The sequence below is a fragment of the Salmo salar genome, chromosome ssa13, assembly GCF_905237065.1.
Source record: "Salmo salar chromosome ssa13, Ssal_v3.1, whole genome shotgun sequence".
In the NCBI taxonomy this organism is placed as follows: Eukaryota; Metazoa; Chordata; class Actinopteri; order Salmoniformes; family Salmonidae; genus Salmo; species Salmo salar.
The window spans coordinates 32,927,541-32,935,127 of record NC_059454.1 but is presented as its reverse complement, the minus strand read 5'-3'; positions in this window follow the sequence as shown (position 1 = coordinate 32,935,127).

Below are 7,587 nucleotides of genomic sequence, written 5' to 3'. Positions count from 1 at the left end.
GGAGGCGGCTGTGGAGCCATTATCCTGGCAGCGCTTGTGGAAGGGTGGGGCTCTGAACACCAAGCTTGCTGGAGTTTAGCAGCATCATCGATGTCTTGGTGACAGCCTCAGTGGTTTAATGCTACTACTGCTTATCGCTCTCCTTTGTTTGGGTACTTTGGCAAAGCCAATCTTAGCCTATTTAGCTAGCTCAAACCAGATAATATGCCAAGGCTAATAACGCTAATGCTTTTTACAGCTACAGTTGAAGTCAGAAGTTTACATACACTTAGGTTGGAGTCATTAAATCTCATTTTTCAACCACTCCACAAATTTCTAGTTAACAAACTATAGTTTTGGCAAGTCAGTTAGGTCATCTACTTTGTGCATGACACAAGTAATTTTTCCAATTGTTTACAGACAGATTATTTCACTTAATCACAATTCGAGTGGGTCAGAAGTTTACATACACTAAGTTGACTGTGCCTTTAAACAGCTTGGAAAATTCCAGAAAAGGATGTCATGGCTTTAGAAGCTTCTGATAGGCTAATTGACATCATTTGAATTAATTGGAGGTGTACCCGTGGATGTATTTCAAGGCCTACCTTCAAACTCAGTGCCTCTTTGCTTGACATCTTGGGAAAATCAAAAGAAATCAGCCAAGACTTCAAAAAAAGAATTGTGGACCTCCACAAGTCTGGTTCATCCTTGGGAGCAAATTCCAAATGCCTGAAGGTACCACGTTCATCTGCACAAACAATAGTACGCAAGTATAAACACCATGGGATCACAAAGGAGACGCGTTCTGTCTCCTAGAGGTGAACGTACTTTGGTGAGAAAAGTGTAAATCAATCCCAGAACAACAGCAACGGACCTTGTGAAGATGCTGGAGGAAACAGGTACAAAGTATCTATATCCACAGTAAAACAAGTCCTATAAATCGACATAACCTGAAAGGCCGCTCAGCAAGAAAGCCACTGCTCCAAAACCGCCATAAAAAAGCCAGACTACGGTTTGCAACTGCACATGGGGACAAAGATCGTACTTTTTGGAGAAATGTCCTCTGGTCTAATGAGACAAAAATAGAACTGTTTGGCCATAATTACCATCATTATGTTTGGAGAAAAAAAGGGGGAGGCTAGCAAAGAGAAGAACACCATCCAACCGTGAAGCACGTGGGTGACAGCATCGTGAGGTGGAGGTGCTTTGCTGCAGGAGAGACTGGCGCACTTCACAAAATGAATGGCATCATGAGGGAGGAAAATGATGTGGATATATTGAAGCAACATCAAGACATCAGTCAGGAAGTTAAAGCTTGGTCGCAAATGGGTCTTCCAAATGGACAATGACCCCAAGTATACTTCCAAAGTTGTGGCAAAATGGCTTAAAAAAAACAACGTCAAGGTATTGGAGTGGCCATCACAAAGCCCTGACCTCAATCCTAGAGAAGATTTGTGGGCAGAACTGAAAAAGTGTGTGCGAGCAAGGAGGCCTACAAACCTGACTCAGTTACACCAGCTCTTTCAGGAGAAATGGGCCACAATTCACCCAACGTATTGCCGAAGCTTGTGGAAGGCAACCCAAAACGTTTGACCCAAGTAAAACAATTTAAAGGAAATGCTACCAAATACTAATTGAGTGTATGTAAACATCTGACCCACTGGGAATGTGATGAAAGAAATAAAAGCTGAAATAAGTAATTCTCTCTACTAGGATTAGATGTCAGGAATTGTGAAAAACTGAGTTTAAATGTATTTGGCTAAGGTGTATGTAAACCTCCAACTTCAACTGTAGATAGCTAAGAGTGAAACAGCTTCAACTGTAATCTTGCCCTTACAATTCAAAATGAAATATATTACAGCTCATGTTATTCACTTAGCCTACCACAGAGATGAGAAGCGATTTTTCCCACTTTTTATGGAAAACAAAGGAGTCATACGACTCATACCTAACTGCCCAGTGGCTTTCCATAGCCCCCTTAAAAACACAGCAGCGCTCCCTGTCCATTGTGCGCAGGGGAGATACAGATTTGTTTTGGGCCAACCTGTCACTCAGTCATTTTAACTTTTTTGCTATTTTTATATAGGGACATAAAACTAAAACTGAGGGGGCTAAAGTTTGAACTGAGGGGGCTAAGCCTCCTGTAGCCCCCTCATGTAGCCATGCCCGTATCAGAATTTGATGATGAGCAGCTCACAATTTCAGTGTCCATCTACTAACTACACTATCACTATTAAGAAAACACAACATTTTGTACTTTCACTATTCAAAAATGAGTATCAGAATTTTCCTCAATTACAAATAGAGTAATACAAGTTTCTATGCGACTCATGACATTGCACAACACCTTCTCCACACCTTAAAGTGTTGTTGGTTTAGGACTTTAGATAAAGGGTAGCTCCTGTTGTGGTACAATTAAGTATTTTACAGTCTTTTGGAAGATGCCTACACTGATACACAAACAACAACAAGGATGTGAAAGGGGTGGGTATAGCATGACAACTATGTTACAGTGCACCACAAAGCAGCTACTTTAATTTCAGCCTTTAGTGGTTCTCTCTTCCCTGGCTGTACCTATTCAAATGTGAATCAGTAATACATTAAATCAAAGCACTGTTAGAAACCCCTAGCTGACTGAACCAATTAAATATTTCTAAGAATGATTTTGTTTACTGTACAAGGGCACTTAAAATATATCTATATTTATTTATTTAACCTTTATTTAAATAGGCAAGTCAGTAAAGAACAAATTCGTATTTACAATGACGGCCTACCAAAAGGCAAAAGGCCTCCCGCGGGGACAATTGGCTGGGATTAAAAATCAAAAACAAATATAGGAGAAAATACACATCACAAGAGAGACGCCACAACACTACATAAAGAGAGACCTAAGACAACATAGCATGGAAGCAACACATGAAAACACAGCATGGTAGCAACACAACATGACAACATGATAGCAAAACAACATGGCAGCAGCACAACATGGTACAAACATTATTGGGCACAGAAAACAGTGCAAAGGGCAAGAAGGTAGAGACAACAATACATCACACGAAGCACCCACAACTGTCAGTAAAAGTGTTTCCTGATCGAGTCTTTGAATGAAGAGATGGAGATTAAGGTCCAGTTTCAGTGTTTTCTACAGCTCGTTCCAGTCGCTAGTTGCAGCGAACATCGACCCAGGGATGTGTGTGCTTTTGTGACCTTTAACAGAATGTGACTGGCAGAACAGGTGTTGTATGTGGAGGATGAGGGCTGCAGTAGGTATCTCAGATTGAGATCCAAGAGGGTTTTATAAATAAGCATCAACCAGTATACTACAGAGTAGTATAGAGTGCAGTGATGTGTCCTACAAGGAGCATTGGTGGCAAGTCTGGTGGCCAAATGGTAAAGCACATCTAGCCACTCAAGAGCACCCTTACCTGCCAATCCATAAATTACATCTCCGTAGTCTAGCATGGGTAGGATGGTCATCTGAATCAGGGTTAGTTTGGCAGCTGGGGTGAAAGAGGAGCGATTACGATAGACAAAACCTAGGCATTCTTCTTACCAAACCACATGATTTTTGTTTTGGAGATGTTCAGAACAAGGTTAAGGGCAGAGAAAGCTTATTGGACACTAAGAAAGCTTTGTGTTTGAGCGTTTAACACTAAATCCGGGGAGAGTTCGGCTGAGTGTAAGACTATCATCTGCATATAAATGGATGAGAGAGCTTCCTACTGCTTGAGCCATGTTGTTGAGAAGAGCGTGGGGCCTAGGATCAAGTCTTGGGGTACTCCCTTGGTGACCGGCAGTGGCTGAGACAGCAGATGTTCTGACTTTATACTAGGGCTAAATCAATAATTAGAGGTAATTACTTCCCTCAATAACGATATAAAAACGTTTAGATTCATTTTCGATAATGTCGATATAGAATAGTTAGGTACAACAGTCCATTTCACCTCTGTGACGCAGCAGGAACGTGCGGAGAAGTGACAATATGCACGTGGAGAGGTATACGCCTACTAAAAACCACTTAGCATCTTGAGTGATGGAGTAGACACTATTAACCAGCAGCTTCCAACAAAGAAATTATTGATAAAAAGGGTTAAACTGTTTCAGTAATTTGGAAGTGGTTTGGTTTTTTGAAGTCCGACAAAGAGCAGAGCAATGTTCGGTGCAAATTGTGCTGTAGACCGGTGGCTACGAAGTCTGGTAATACGACAAACCTTTTTCAACATCTGAAGCAAAATCACTCTTTGGAACATGCAGGAAGTTTGAGTTTGCGCCACAGTATTGATAAACGCCCTTCAAGCACCAGACAATCTAGTGATGTTTGCCCGAAGCAGTCAACACTGACAGCGTTTATGCCCTACAAGCAAACATCAAAAAGACAATCACAAATGCTATTATGCATTGCTAAGGACATGCTACCAATTAACATAGTCGAAAAGGAAGGTTTCAAGAGGCTTATCAATTTAATTGACCCCCAGGTACGTGCTCCCTGGCCGCAAACAAGGAACAATTTTCCTTCAAGTATAATTTTATTTAACTAGGCAAGTCAGTTTTACTTCTTATTTACAATGACGGCCTATCGGGGAACAGTGTGTTAACTGCCTTGTCCAGGGGTAGAATGACAGATTTTTACCTTGTCAGCTCGGGGATTCGATCTAGCAACCTTTCGGTTACTGGCCCAATGCTCTAACCACGGTTTGTTCAGGCATTCTTGAGTTTGAAGCAGATATGCACCTTTTAAACAATATTGGATTAATATCGTGATAATTATCGTTATCAAATGAAAAAAATATATAGATATCGTGATAATTTATTTGCCATATCGCCCAGCCCTACTTTATACACTGCACTCTGAGGTAGTTAGCAAACCAGGCCAAAGACCCCTCAGAGACACCAATACTCCTTAGCCGGCCCACAAGAATGGAATGGTCTACCGTATCAAAAGCTTTGGCCAAGTCAATAAAAATAGCAGCACAACATTGCTTGGAATCAAGAGCAATGGTGACATCATTGAGGACCTTTAAGGTTGCAGTGACACATCCATAACCTGAGCAGAAACCAGATTGCATACCCGAGAGAATACTATAGATGTCAAGAAAGCCAGTCAGTTAATTATTGAAATGTTTTTCCAACACTTTTGATAAACAGGGCAAAATAGAAATAGGCCTAAAACAGTTAGGATCAGCTTGATCTCCCCTTTTAAATAAAGGATGCACTGTGGCTGCCTTCCAAGCAATGGGAACCTCCCCAGAGAAGAGAGATGGGGTAAAAAAGCTCAGAGATAGGCTTGGCGATGATAGGGGCAGCAACCTTAAAGAAGAAAGGGTCTAAACCATCTGACCCAGATGTTTTTTTTAGGTCAAGTTTAAGGAGCTTCTTTAGCACCTCGGGCTCAGTGAACGCCTGCAGGGAGAAACTTTGTAGCGGGGCAGGGGGAAAAAAGGGAGGAGCATGGGGAATAGTTGCATTAGAAGGGGTGTGAGATGAGGAAATGTTGGCTGGGCAAGGAGGCATGGCAGAGTCTAATAGGAATCCTGACTTAATGAAGTGGTGATTAAAGCGCTCAGCCATATGCTCCTTGTCAGTAACAACCACATCATCAACATTAAGGGACATGGGCAGCTGTGAGGAGGGTTTATTCTCCAGGTCTTTAACCATTTTCCAGAACTTCTTGGGGTTAGACCCACAGAGAGAGAACTGCTCCTTAAAGTAACTTTAGCCTTCCAGATAGCCTGAGTACACTTATTTCTAATTTGCCTGAATGAGAGCCAGTCAGCCTGAGTATGCGTGTGCCAAGCGATTAGCCAAATGGAATTATTGAGTTGGAGTAACACTGCCAGATCTCATTTTCTTTATGGGCGCGTATTTGTTAACGATACCAATGACAATATCAAAAAAGAAGGTCCATGCATCTTCGACAGAGGGGATCAAGCTGATTCTACAGTCACGGCCAAAAGTTGAGAATGACACAAATATTAATTTCCACAAAGTTTGCTGCTTCAGTGTCTTTAGATATCTTTGTCAGATGTTACTATGGAATAATTACAAGCATTTCATAAAAGTGTCAAAGGCTTTTATTGACAATTACATGAAATTGATACAAAGAGTCAATATTTGCGGTGTTGACCCTTCTTTTTCAAGACCTCTGCAATCCGCCCTGGCATGCTGTCAATTAACTTCTGGGCCACATCCTAACTGATGGCAGCCCATTCTTGCATAATCAATGCTTGGAGTTTGTCAGAATTTGTGGGGTTTTGTTTGTCTACCTGCCTCTTGAGGATTGACCACAGAAGTTCTCAATGGGATTAAGGTCTGGGAAGTTTCCTGGCCATGGACCTAAAATATCAATGTTTTTTTCCCCGAGCCACTTAGTTATCACTTTTGCCTTATGGCAAGGTGCGCCAACATGCTGAAAAGGGCATTGTTAGTCACCAAACTGTTCCTGGATGGTTGGGAGAAGTTGCTCTTGGAGGATGTGTTGGTACCATTCTTTATTCATGGCTGTGTTCTTAGGCAACATTGTGAGTGAGCCCACTCCCTTGGCTGAGAAGCAACCCCACACATGAATGGTCTCAGGATGCTTTACTGTTGGCATGACACAGGACTGATGGTAGCGCTCACATTGTTTGGGGCATCCGGACGAGACAATCGGAAAGGGGATTCATAAGAGAAAATGACTTTACCCCAGTCCTCAGCAGTCCAATCCCTGTACCTTTTGCAGAATATCAGTCTGTCCCTGATGTTTATCCTGGAGAGAAGTGGCCTCTTTGCTGCCCTTCTTGACACCAGGCCATCCTCCAAAAGTCTTCGCCTCATTGTGTGTGCAGATGTACTCACACCTGCCTGCTGCCATTCCTGAGCAAGCTCTGTACTGGTGGTGCCCCAATCCCGCAGCTGAATCAACTTTAGGAGACGGTCCTGGATTTTCTTGGGCGCCCTGAAGCCTTCTTCACAACAACTGAACCGCTTTCCTTGAAGTTCTTGATGATCCGATAAATGGTTGATTTAGGTGCTTACTGGCAGCAATATCCTTGCCTGTGAAGCCCTTTTTGTGCAAAGCAATGATGACAGCACGTGTTGCCTTGCAGTTAACCATGGTTGACAGAGGAAGAACAATGATTCCAAGCACCACCCTCCTTTTGAAGCTTCCAGTCTGTTATTCGAACTCAGTCAACATGACAGAGTGATCTCCAGCCTTGTCCTCGTCAACACTCACACCTGTGTTAACGAGAGAATCACTGACATGTCAGCTGGTCCTTTTGTGGCAGGGCTGAAATGCAGTGGAATTTTTTTGGGGGGGATTCAGTTCATTTGCATGGCAAAGAGGGACTTTGTAATTAATTGCAATTCATCTGATCACTCTTCATAACATTCTGGAGTATATGCAAATTGCCATCATACAAACTGAGGCAGCAGACTTTGTGAAAATTAATATTTGTGTCATTCTCAAAACTTTTGGCCATGACTGTATACCAATTTATAGAGGCCAGGTCATGAAGGAAGGGTTGCGCATTCATTTTATTTAGCAAGCGTATATGACAAATCAAGACAGGTCATTTCACTGAGCAGCTATTACGAACACAGGCTCTAAAACACTGATCACTAAGATCA